Source organism: Nicotiana tomentosiformis, chromosome 5 (assembly GCF_000390325.3).
Source record: "Nicotiana tomentosiformis chromosome 5, ASM39032v3, whole genome shotgun sequence".
Taxonomy (NCBI): domain Eukaryota; kingdom Viridiplantae; phylum Streptophyta; class Magnoliopsida; order Solanales; family Solanaceae; genus Nicotiana; species Nicotiana tomentosiformis.
In genome coordinates, this window is record NC_090816.1 from 122951066 (window position 1) to 122960991 (window position 9926).

Sequence of the window (9926 nt, forward strand, 5' to 3'; positions counted from 1 at the left end):
GAAATATAAGGGTTCGGGCAATACTCTCAAAACGACCTGCCGGGTCGTTACGGACTAATATCTTTATGTTTTTGATTTAAGAAATATATAATAATGTTTAGAGTTTAAGTTTTATATATTGATATATTAATTAATTATAAATTATTTTAAAATAATATAAGCATTACTAGAAAACTTGATAAAAGTTGTATAACTTTTTATGATAAGTTAAATTACAATAATTATAAAAACATATATTGTCGATATATATACCTTAAAGACTCAGTAGTGTTTATATCTAAACAAATAACACCAAAGGAAAAAGAAGTAACGTGCACATCTCATTCTCTTAAAGAAACCAAAAATGGAAAAAATAAGAAGGAAATAGAGAAATGCACTTTTGATCCTTCCACACACAGGTTTTGCACTTTTGTCCATCTATTATATCTTCAACTTTCGAACTTCACAATGTGATCCTAACATTAGAAGAAACAATTGACAATTTGGCCTCAGTCTCTCAAATGGAAGGTGATATTAGAGCAAACAACATGCAATTATAGGAGTGGGGTTAATTAACAGCATTGTTCTCAAGAGAATAAATGTTAATTCCTCTTTTCTTGTTTGGATGGTTGTTACTTATTGTATTATATCATATTGTTACTTTAAATCTTAATTTTTTATATAATAATTCTACTTTGTATCTTATTTTTTCTTAGTAATGTTGTAAGTTTATTATTCATATTGTTGGTGTGTGATAACAACAAACGATTCAATCTATCCAAATAATGTATTCATCAAACAATACAATACAATACATTATGAAACGACATGTAATAATAATCCAAACAAGCTGTTAGTATTGAAAGTTGTATTCATATTTTATGTACTTCTCTTTCCATACCATGCCCCATTGGAAATTCCAATTATATATGTATTTAAACATTTTCCTTTTTAGGGTTTAGTTCTGATTTGGTAATTGAAAACCTTGATATATTTAATTGGTTCGAAAGATAAGCTATTATTAAATAATGAATTCATTGCAAAGATAAATATTTATATTTATTTTTCAAGATATTGCGTACAACGAAAATATAGCTAGTTTTTTTGTGCAGTAGAGAGTGTTATATAAGAAGATAAATGAGGATCAAATCTTAAAGGAGGAGGAGGAAGAGAAGGAGCTAATGTAGAGAGCAGAATCAAATGATTACGAGATAAACAATTAGACAATGGAGAGAACTGAACCAATTCACTTTGAATACAAGAAATTCTTCAACTGACGAGTATGAAATTTTAAGGCGTATCACAATTTTTCATCAAAGTTATACATGGATAAAGCAATTAAAATAAAATTTTAATTTGACAAAAAAGAAAAAGCACTTCGTCTATAGATATTTTACAAAGGATAGAATATATCAGCTCAATTAACCATGACTACTCTCATTATTAGGAGGGAGAAAGAGCTCTTACTTAGGAGCTTAATTGAAAATCCTAAGTCAAAGGGTCGAGAAACTCAACGCCACTATTACGGATATGAAAATAATTGTCAAAATCGAATTCAATTTTTAACTAACCCTATCAGAAATAGGATTGACTATCGATTCCGAAGGAACTAGAGTTACAAGATATGAGCTTAAACTCGTAATATTTTGATTCGGATTATAAGCTTGACCACATCTTGGAAAGCATTACTCACATTCTCTTGTGATTAGTCAGGGGAGCAGTGTATTTATTATGATGTATTTATGTAATTGTTAGGATCGTAATAATCAGGTATCAGAGCCTTGGTTATTTACCAGAATTTTTACGGGATAGAGGCGAATATGAGCAAATGGTATCAGAGCAAGATTCAAGACACATTTATCGAGATGAATTTATATCTAGTCGCAACCTATTTGACTGTAATTATTATTCTTGTCTAAAAAATTTGACCGAAGTGTTACTCACATTGAGACAAACTTTGTGGTTAAGATTTGGAGATCAACCTATTGAATGCTATGTGAAGAAGGTGGATCAAGTTTATTTTACCATAAAATTCAGGCCAATTCGGAGAATTATTAGGTGTTTGTCCTAATTTTGTTATCATATTTGGTTTTCATATCCTATCTATTCAAGGAAGGACAACATATATACCATAATTGAATTTTATCATTTACGAAAAGGGAAATAATTTTTTATCATATTTGGCTAGTTCTTTTTTTTTTTGGAGGAAAAGATTTTAGACTTCTGTAAATTAATGATCCTTCCTTATCATTTAGTAGCATCTATAATGTAGCCGTAAGAGGTTTGAGAGTCTTATTTAGGGGGAGAATTTTTAAGAAAGTGTTAGTCTGCCACTTGTATGCGCCTTTTTGTGAGGTTGTCTCTCGATATTTTGTACTTTTTTATATAGTGGATTACTCATCTCCACTTGTGGACGTAGGTCAATTGACCTACCACGTTAAATGTTTGTATTTTTTTAAATATATTTCTTTTTTGTTGTCTGATTTATCGTCGTTCAAAATTTACTTTACTAGCTTTTACATGCACCTGATTATTTCAATGATAACATCAATTTGAGCACATCTATGTGGTAGTATTTTAAATCTAGGTCAATATTCTTCAATAAAACTAGGCTATCGATGAGTTTACAAACCTGTAAAATGGAGGGACTAATATATGATCATTTAGCAAGCGTTAAGAGTAGGTTTAATGTAGATCATATAATCAGCTTATACAACTAAATACAATATTATTTTATTAATATAAAATTGGATACTTGAACGAGCCAGTGGCGTTACTTGTGTTTGCTTTAGCTTTACAGCTCATACATTTGTTTGACTGCACGAGGTGGTTTGACAAATCATTGGCTACTTATTAAACATATTAATTTCTATTTGTTTCAAATTATTCATTTAACCAGAAAACATATTAGGAAGGCTTCTCTTGGGGTAGTTTTTTCCATTTCAAATTTCAACTCAACCATCACCACCACCACCACAAAAAAAAAGTTGGAAAAATCACTTGAAAACTATTTTCAATCCTTCGGGGTTGTCCAGCTAGCTTGGAGGGCGGTCATCCATATGGATGGTCTGAGATCAATTCCCCTCTCAATGTCTTTTGGGTTGAGCCTGTCGCACAGGGCTTGCCTAGTGCGATTTACATCTCATGTATGATTTGCAGGCTATTACACATGGGGAGGTTTACCCAGTGCGCACAAAGTGCTCACCATAGAGTGCTCACCCGAAGGGCAGAGGCTCTGGCTGAGGTTGTAGCGGCTACGGATACCTCTCTTACAAAAAAAAAACTATTTTATTATTACTCTCGGATTAATAGAAAATGTAACATTAAAATGTAGCATTCCCACATCTATACCATTTTTGCATGGAATAGGTCAAATGCTAGACCCACGATCTTGCACGGAAGCAACTAGGATTTATATACTTTAGGTTACAGAAACTTGGTAGAAAAAAAATCATTAACCAAAGGTCTCGGATTCGAGCCCTGAATATGAAAAAAAATTTGGTAGGGAGTGCTTCCCCCCAGATGGGGTCCTATCCGGCGTGAATCCAAATATAGTCGGGCTCCAATGTGGGTACCGGATACCAAGTGAGGGAAACCAAAAAAAAAAAAAAACTAAAGAAACTTAATTGTGAAATAACATGTTTTTACTACCATCGGACGAGGATGTAAAGATGAAGATGCGGATTCATCAGATCTCATTAGCTTTGGTTCGGACTTGCATATGTATATGTTAAATTTTTTATTAAATAAGTATAAATAATTGATTCGAGCCTAATAAATCAACCGAATTGTGGTAGAAATTCGAGCTCGAATCCATAAACTTTAAACGCTGGAGTCGTCTCTGATTATCGTTAATGTGATCTTTCTTTTAAGATTTATCTGTTGTACACTCCTTAAAAGATATATTTTGTTCACTTAATCATACGAGTGTGTATCGATTACCCTTGATCTCTATTTAAAGGTAGGCTTGAAAAATGAAAGGAATAATAAATGACTTGTATTTCTAGATTGTCAAATATTATTTTGAAATAATTAATTGAATTTGCAAAAAACGACCCTTTCCTGGTCTGAATGAGAAGGTATGAGATAAAACCCACTTCTGGCTCGGTTAACAATTGATTTTTTTGTTATTTTATGAATATCCTTTTTACTTTATTTTTTATTAAGTATGTGCAATTTCATAACCTATTAAATAAGACTTTTTAATCTTATAGTTTTAAACTAAAGTCGTTTATAACGTACCATAAATGCTCTTTAATTCTTGTAGTTTAAGTATGCCATATCATTACAATAAGGAGGAGAAATGGAATGTTGAAAATAAATAAATATATTAAACATTAAAAGAGTAATTCTTCTTAAAATAAACTAAAAAAGAAAGAAAACACATAAATTAAAAGAGATAAAGTAAATGTTTTCAGTTGCGTCTCGAGCTCACAAATTGTTTTTATGTTATATTTAATCATACGCAAATACGCAATACTTTAACTTTTGTATTTAATAACCATAGGGCTTTAAAAATTTAATAGTAAATCTCACTAGAGTTTCCAATTGTAATTTGAGTTTCAAGAATCAGAGTTGAATGATTAATCTTATGTTATCTCTCCAGTGACATTATTTTATGTCTGCTGAAATATAATAAGATGTCAACTTTACAATGAAAACCTATGATTATATAGTAGGAAAACTTAAGTAATTACATAATTAAAAAATTAAACAACGACAAATCAATTTCGTAGCACAGGTATCAAATGGCGTGTGAAGACTGAAGATTTCCCCACAGGCAAATTGATGTGAAATCCACTGTTTTGTTTGTGGTGAATTTAATAATTCTTCAAAAGTTTTGGGGATACTCATAATAAATTGGAGAGAGAACGATATTCTGCTATTTAAATATTTTTCTATTACTGCCAAAGTCACCAAACTTGTCCCCTTCGAGGAAGATAATTCTAACGTCTCCTCAAGATGGATAAGAGTTCAATTTTTTTTTTTTGTAATATATATATATATATATTGTTTATCCGAAAAATCGGATAACATTAGATTTGTGTATGGTTCTAAGGATATGCGATACAATTTGATATAAATCATGTAGAGAAATATAAATATGTGTATTCTTGACTATGCGAATGAAAATAGTGAGCAAAAAGAATGAGTAAAACAAGCACAAGGGGATATCTTTTCATGTGTCCTCGTGATCTTTTGTTGCGGTCACTCTTATAGTAAATGTATCCTACTTTATATACAATAAAAAATACGTAGTGGAGAGCCCACGATCTATTGTATTTTCCTCGATTTCCGCCAAGATTCTCTCCCATAGTGCGGTTGCAATGACCCTAATCTGCGAGCTCGATACTGGCTCGAGCTCGGTGTTGGATCGAGCCCTCGGCCTTGGTCCGAGCTTGATTCTAACTTGGGATCTCGGTATTCGGGGTGAATGTTGGTCGGTCCATGCATCTTCGATAATCTCCGCTTTTCCTCGTAGTTCGATTTGGATATGGGCTCGATAATGATATCGAGATTGTCATTGATCGGTCTTAGAGCTCGAAGTTTGCCGCCCTTACTTAGGACCTTGACCGAGCTAGTCATGCAGATATCCTTTGATCGAAACATTATCATCTCGATCAGTCTGTACGACTGACTCGAATCGGTTTTGACTGTATAGAGATAGTCCCCTCGTTTCTCGAAAAAAGATGTGGCGAGAAATGATATGATTTCCCAATAGCTTGATCAGATATATACTGACGTTTTCATCGGTCCCGACCATGACGTATGTGAGAGTTGTCCCATCGGTTCGGTTTTACCGAGGCATTTAATATGTGAGACGGTGGTCGGCCACCTCTGATATTGAACCGTCATTGTTTCAATCTATAAATAGCCTTTCCTTCAACCATTCATCATTTTTATGTCTTCAGTCTTCCAAATTTTGCAAGTTCCTTTTCTGAGTTTTCTACTTGTAAACCTGTGAGTTTTACTGCAAATTTTTCCTTAGAACACCAAATACTTCCGTCCTTTGTTTACGAAATTTTAAATGGCAAAAGCGTCTAAAACTGTTCCGCAAAAAGAGACTGCTTCTTCATCTCGACCTGCTAGTGGCGAGGATGTGGAAGAGCCCCGCCCTAAGGAATTCGTTCCGGTTGGGTGTTTGACTGTTAAAATTGAAAAGACTTCTCCGAGACCGGGTCGGTGTGAGCCGATGTCGAGGTATCAATGTTCAATCACCGAAAAAGTTCTCGATAAAGTCATACAATAATGCAACTGGGATAATAAATTCGTAGTAATCCCATCGCCCGATAAACCAATTACTACCTATGTCGAAGGGTTCTTAAGTGTTTATACTTATCATTTCACGTTGGGACCCTTAGACCCTGTCATCGTTGCCTTTTGTAAGAGGTACGATGTGTCCCTCGGCCAAATCCATCCTTCATTTTGGAGGATAGTGATTCTTCTTCTATTTTTCTTGAGCAAGGTCGAGGGGCGTGTCTTTACCCTCGATCATCTTATGCGTCTTTATAGTCCACGACTTTATCGAGGAGGGATGATCAAGCTTGCTCGCCGAGCAACCAAAGCGCCATTCTCGAGCATAGATGAGACCCGGGATCGGGGTTGGATGGGTCGTTTTGTTCGAATCAGAACCTCAGATCTGATCCCTACCGATGACTTGCCATTTTCTGAGAAATGGAATATGAGCCGTGAGTAAACGTTTCTCTTTGCCCGTTTTGATTTTGTGATTGCTTTCTATTTTGTTGATCCATTTTTCCTTATCACAGCCGTAGCTCGAATGCCGGAACCGATCCCGGATCTTAGACAATGGGTCAAAAGCCTGGTGTTGCAGAGACCGTACTCCGAGCGTGCTTGGGTCGAATTATCAAAGGGTCGATGGGAGGCCAGCAGTCATAGTAAATCTTTTTGTCGATTTGTCTCTTCATCGGTTTGTATGGTAAATCTCCATCTTCCCTTTTGTAGGACTTGGGAAAGATGTAGTCATGAGGTCATCGTCCGGTGGCGAAGAAGTTCCTGTCGTGAAGCAGGTAAAAGAAAGGAAGAGAAAAGACGTACCGGGCTCCCCGAGCTCGGAAAAGAAGAAATTGGCTAAGAGATATCGAAAGCCGAATGGGGGCCCTGGTGTTATGTCTTCAGAAGCGGTCCGCCATTCAAGGGACGAGCCCGAAGAAGGAGAGGAGAATTTAGCCTGCGTACGGGCTAATGTTATGATTCAACAGTCTTCCAATTTGATAGAAGCAGATCGGGGAACCTTGGCCATAATCCCAGAATAAGAAGAAGCCGAGATTATCCCTTCTCGAGCTAAGATGATTGGAAGGGATACTGAGGGTGGATCTTCTCAAGTAGTAGAAGATATTTCAAGGGATGAGTTCAGGATAGTTGACATTGGTGGATCCCCTCAAATTTTGGATGCCATGATTCGAGAGGCCATCATGTTGGAGGATCGGTCCTATAAGGGTATTCAGGAGTCGGCCGATATCCACGGTTTTCTGGAGGGGCTCGAGTCAGGTGCCTCGGAGGAGGTTACTGGTTTCGGTGGAATGCTGGTACCCAAAAAAGCATCATGGTCGGGTTCCACCGAGCCCTCATCGATTCATAAACTAGTGGACCGATTTTTGGCCCCGAGTATCGATCCCGACCGAAGGCGAAATATAGTGCTCTCCATACCTGTGGATACCCGAATTATTTCTTCCCCTGTGGAGATTGCCAGTTACCTTCGGTTCTTGGTGACCGAAGAAGATCAATCAGTGACGAATGCGGTGGGGCCCGCTTGTCTCTTCAATGAGGCCCCACATGCTTTGAATCGGGTAACTCTGATGGTGTTTTTGCCGCTTCTTTTACACAGAGTTGCAGGTAATTCTAATGTTTCTCCTTTTGTTTGCAGGCTTTAGTGTTGTATCACGAGGCCTTTCTTCGAATCAGGGAGGAGCATGATGCCGAGGTTCGGAGCCTCACTGAGAAGAGTGACTCGTACAAGCTTCTTAGTAAAAAACTTCGAGCAGATTTGACAGCGGCTCGGGAAGAGCATAAGGAGATGGTTGAGCAGGTATTCCGAATGTTCCATGATAGTGAAGATGAAAAAGAGATAATCACTAATGATCCGATTCTGCAGGTTCGACAGAGGATCGAGCAGATTGGACGGCTTAACTCACAGGTAGATGTGCTACTGACCGAGGCAAAAGAATTTAAAAAGTGTATAGATAACCTTGCCTAAAAAAAGAAAGCCGTCGAAGCTCAGTTGGAGCTGTCAGATGCCCAACTTCAATCTGCGAAAGAAAATGTTTTGGGGCTGATCGAAAAGATGAAAGAGCTTCAACATCGGTTGGATTTGGCCAGTTTAGATAAAGCAAATTTGGCCAAAGAACTCGAAGTGGCCAGATCTGAAGTAGTCTAGGTCAACAAAAGAGCCGACGCCAAAGTGGCTCTATTCAGGATCGATGTCGAGGTTAATCAAGCCAAAGCCGCGAGCATGGTCGAACATGCAAAGTGGCAGGCTCGGAGAGAGGCTCTCGAGGAGGTCAGAGTTCATGGCTTTGATGTTGGGGCCGAGATTGAAGTCGCCAGGGCGGAGGGGAACAAAGCTCTGAGGTTGGCCTTTCCTGAGGAGGACTCCGATGACTCGGGGAAGTCTGAAGACGAGGATGATGCCGAGAATACGGCCTCCGATGAAGATTGAGTCATTTAGGGCCTTAGGTCAATCGCTGCATTTTTTTGATACCGCTTTAGGCTTTTGTATAAAGAACTTCCCTTTGGAAGAGTAGCCGCCTCTGTACAAAAAAATTGTAAATATAAATCTTTATTCTTTTTGAAGAAAAATAGCCTTTCAAACTGAATAGATAGTTTGAATTTAAATCTCTGTTGCCTTCGGGCCTTGTGGGTAGTCCCCCTCGATATCGAGCTCGAACATCCTTCAGCTTAAATAGTCAAGTGTTCGTTTTAATTCGAAGAAATGAGTAGTTTTGCTTGAAATCGAAATAAAAGTAGCCCACAGGCTTAGTAATAGAGTAAATGATTCGAACTCGATGCAATGTAGCCCGTAGGCGTAATGGTCGAAGTAGCCCGTAGGCTTAGTGGTCGAGTGAGTGCTTGCTCGAACTCGAAATAAAAGTAGCTCGTAGACTTAGTAGTCGAGTGAATGATTCGAACGTGAAATAATGTAGCTCGTAAGCGTAATGGTCGAGTGAGTGCTTGCTCGAACTCGAAATAAAAGTAACCAGTAGGCTTTAGTAGTCGAGTGAATGATTCGAACTCGAAATAAAGTATCCCGTAGGCGTAATGGTCAAGTGAGTGCTTGCTCGAACTTGAAATAAAAGTAGCCCGTAGGCTTTAGTAGTCTAGTGAATGATTCGAACTTGAAATAAAGTAGCCTGTAGGCGTAATAGTCAAAGTAGCCCGTAGGCTTAGTAGTTGAGTGAATGATTCGAACTCGAAATAAAGTAGCCCGTAGGCGTAATGGTCGAGTGAGTGCTTGCTCGAACTCGAAATAAAAGTAGCCCGTAGGCTTTAGTAGTTGAGTGAATGATTCAGACTCGAAATAAAGTACCCCGTAGGCATAATAGTCAAAGTAGCCCGTAGGCTTAGTAGTCGAGTGAATGATTCGAACTCGAAATAAGGTAGCACGTAGGCGTAATGGTCGAGTGAGTTCTTGCTCAAACTCGAAATAAAAGTAGCTCGTAGGCTTTGTAGTCGAGTGATTGATTCGAACTCGAAATAATATAGCCCGTAGGCGTAATGGTCGAGTGAGTGCTTGCTCGAACTCGAAATAAAAGTAGCCCGTAGGCTTTGTAGTTGAGTGAATGATTCGAACTCGAAATAATGTAACCCGTAGGCGTAATGGTCGAGTGAGCGCTTGCTCGAACTCGATCCTGTTTGCATAATAAATCTTGAACATAGAATATTGGTAAAGAAGAGGGCCTTTTTGCAAGTCATTATACATGGGTTCATGT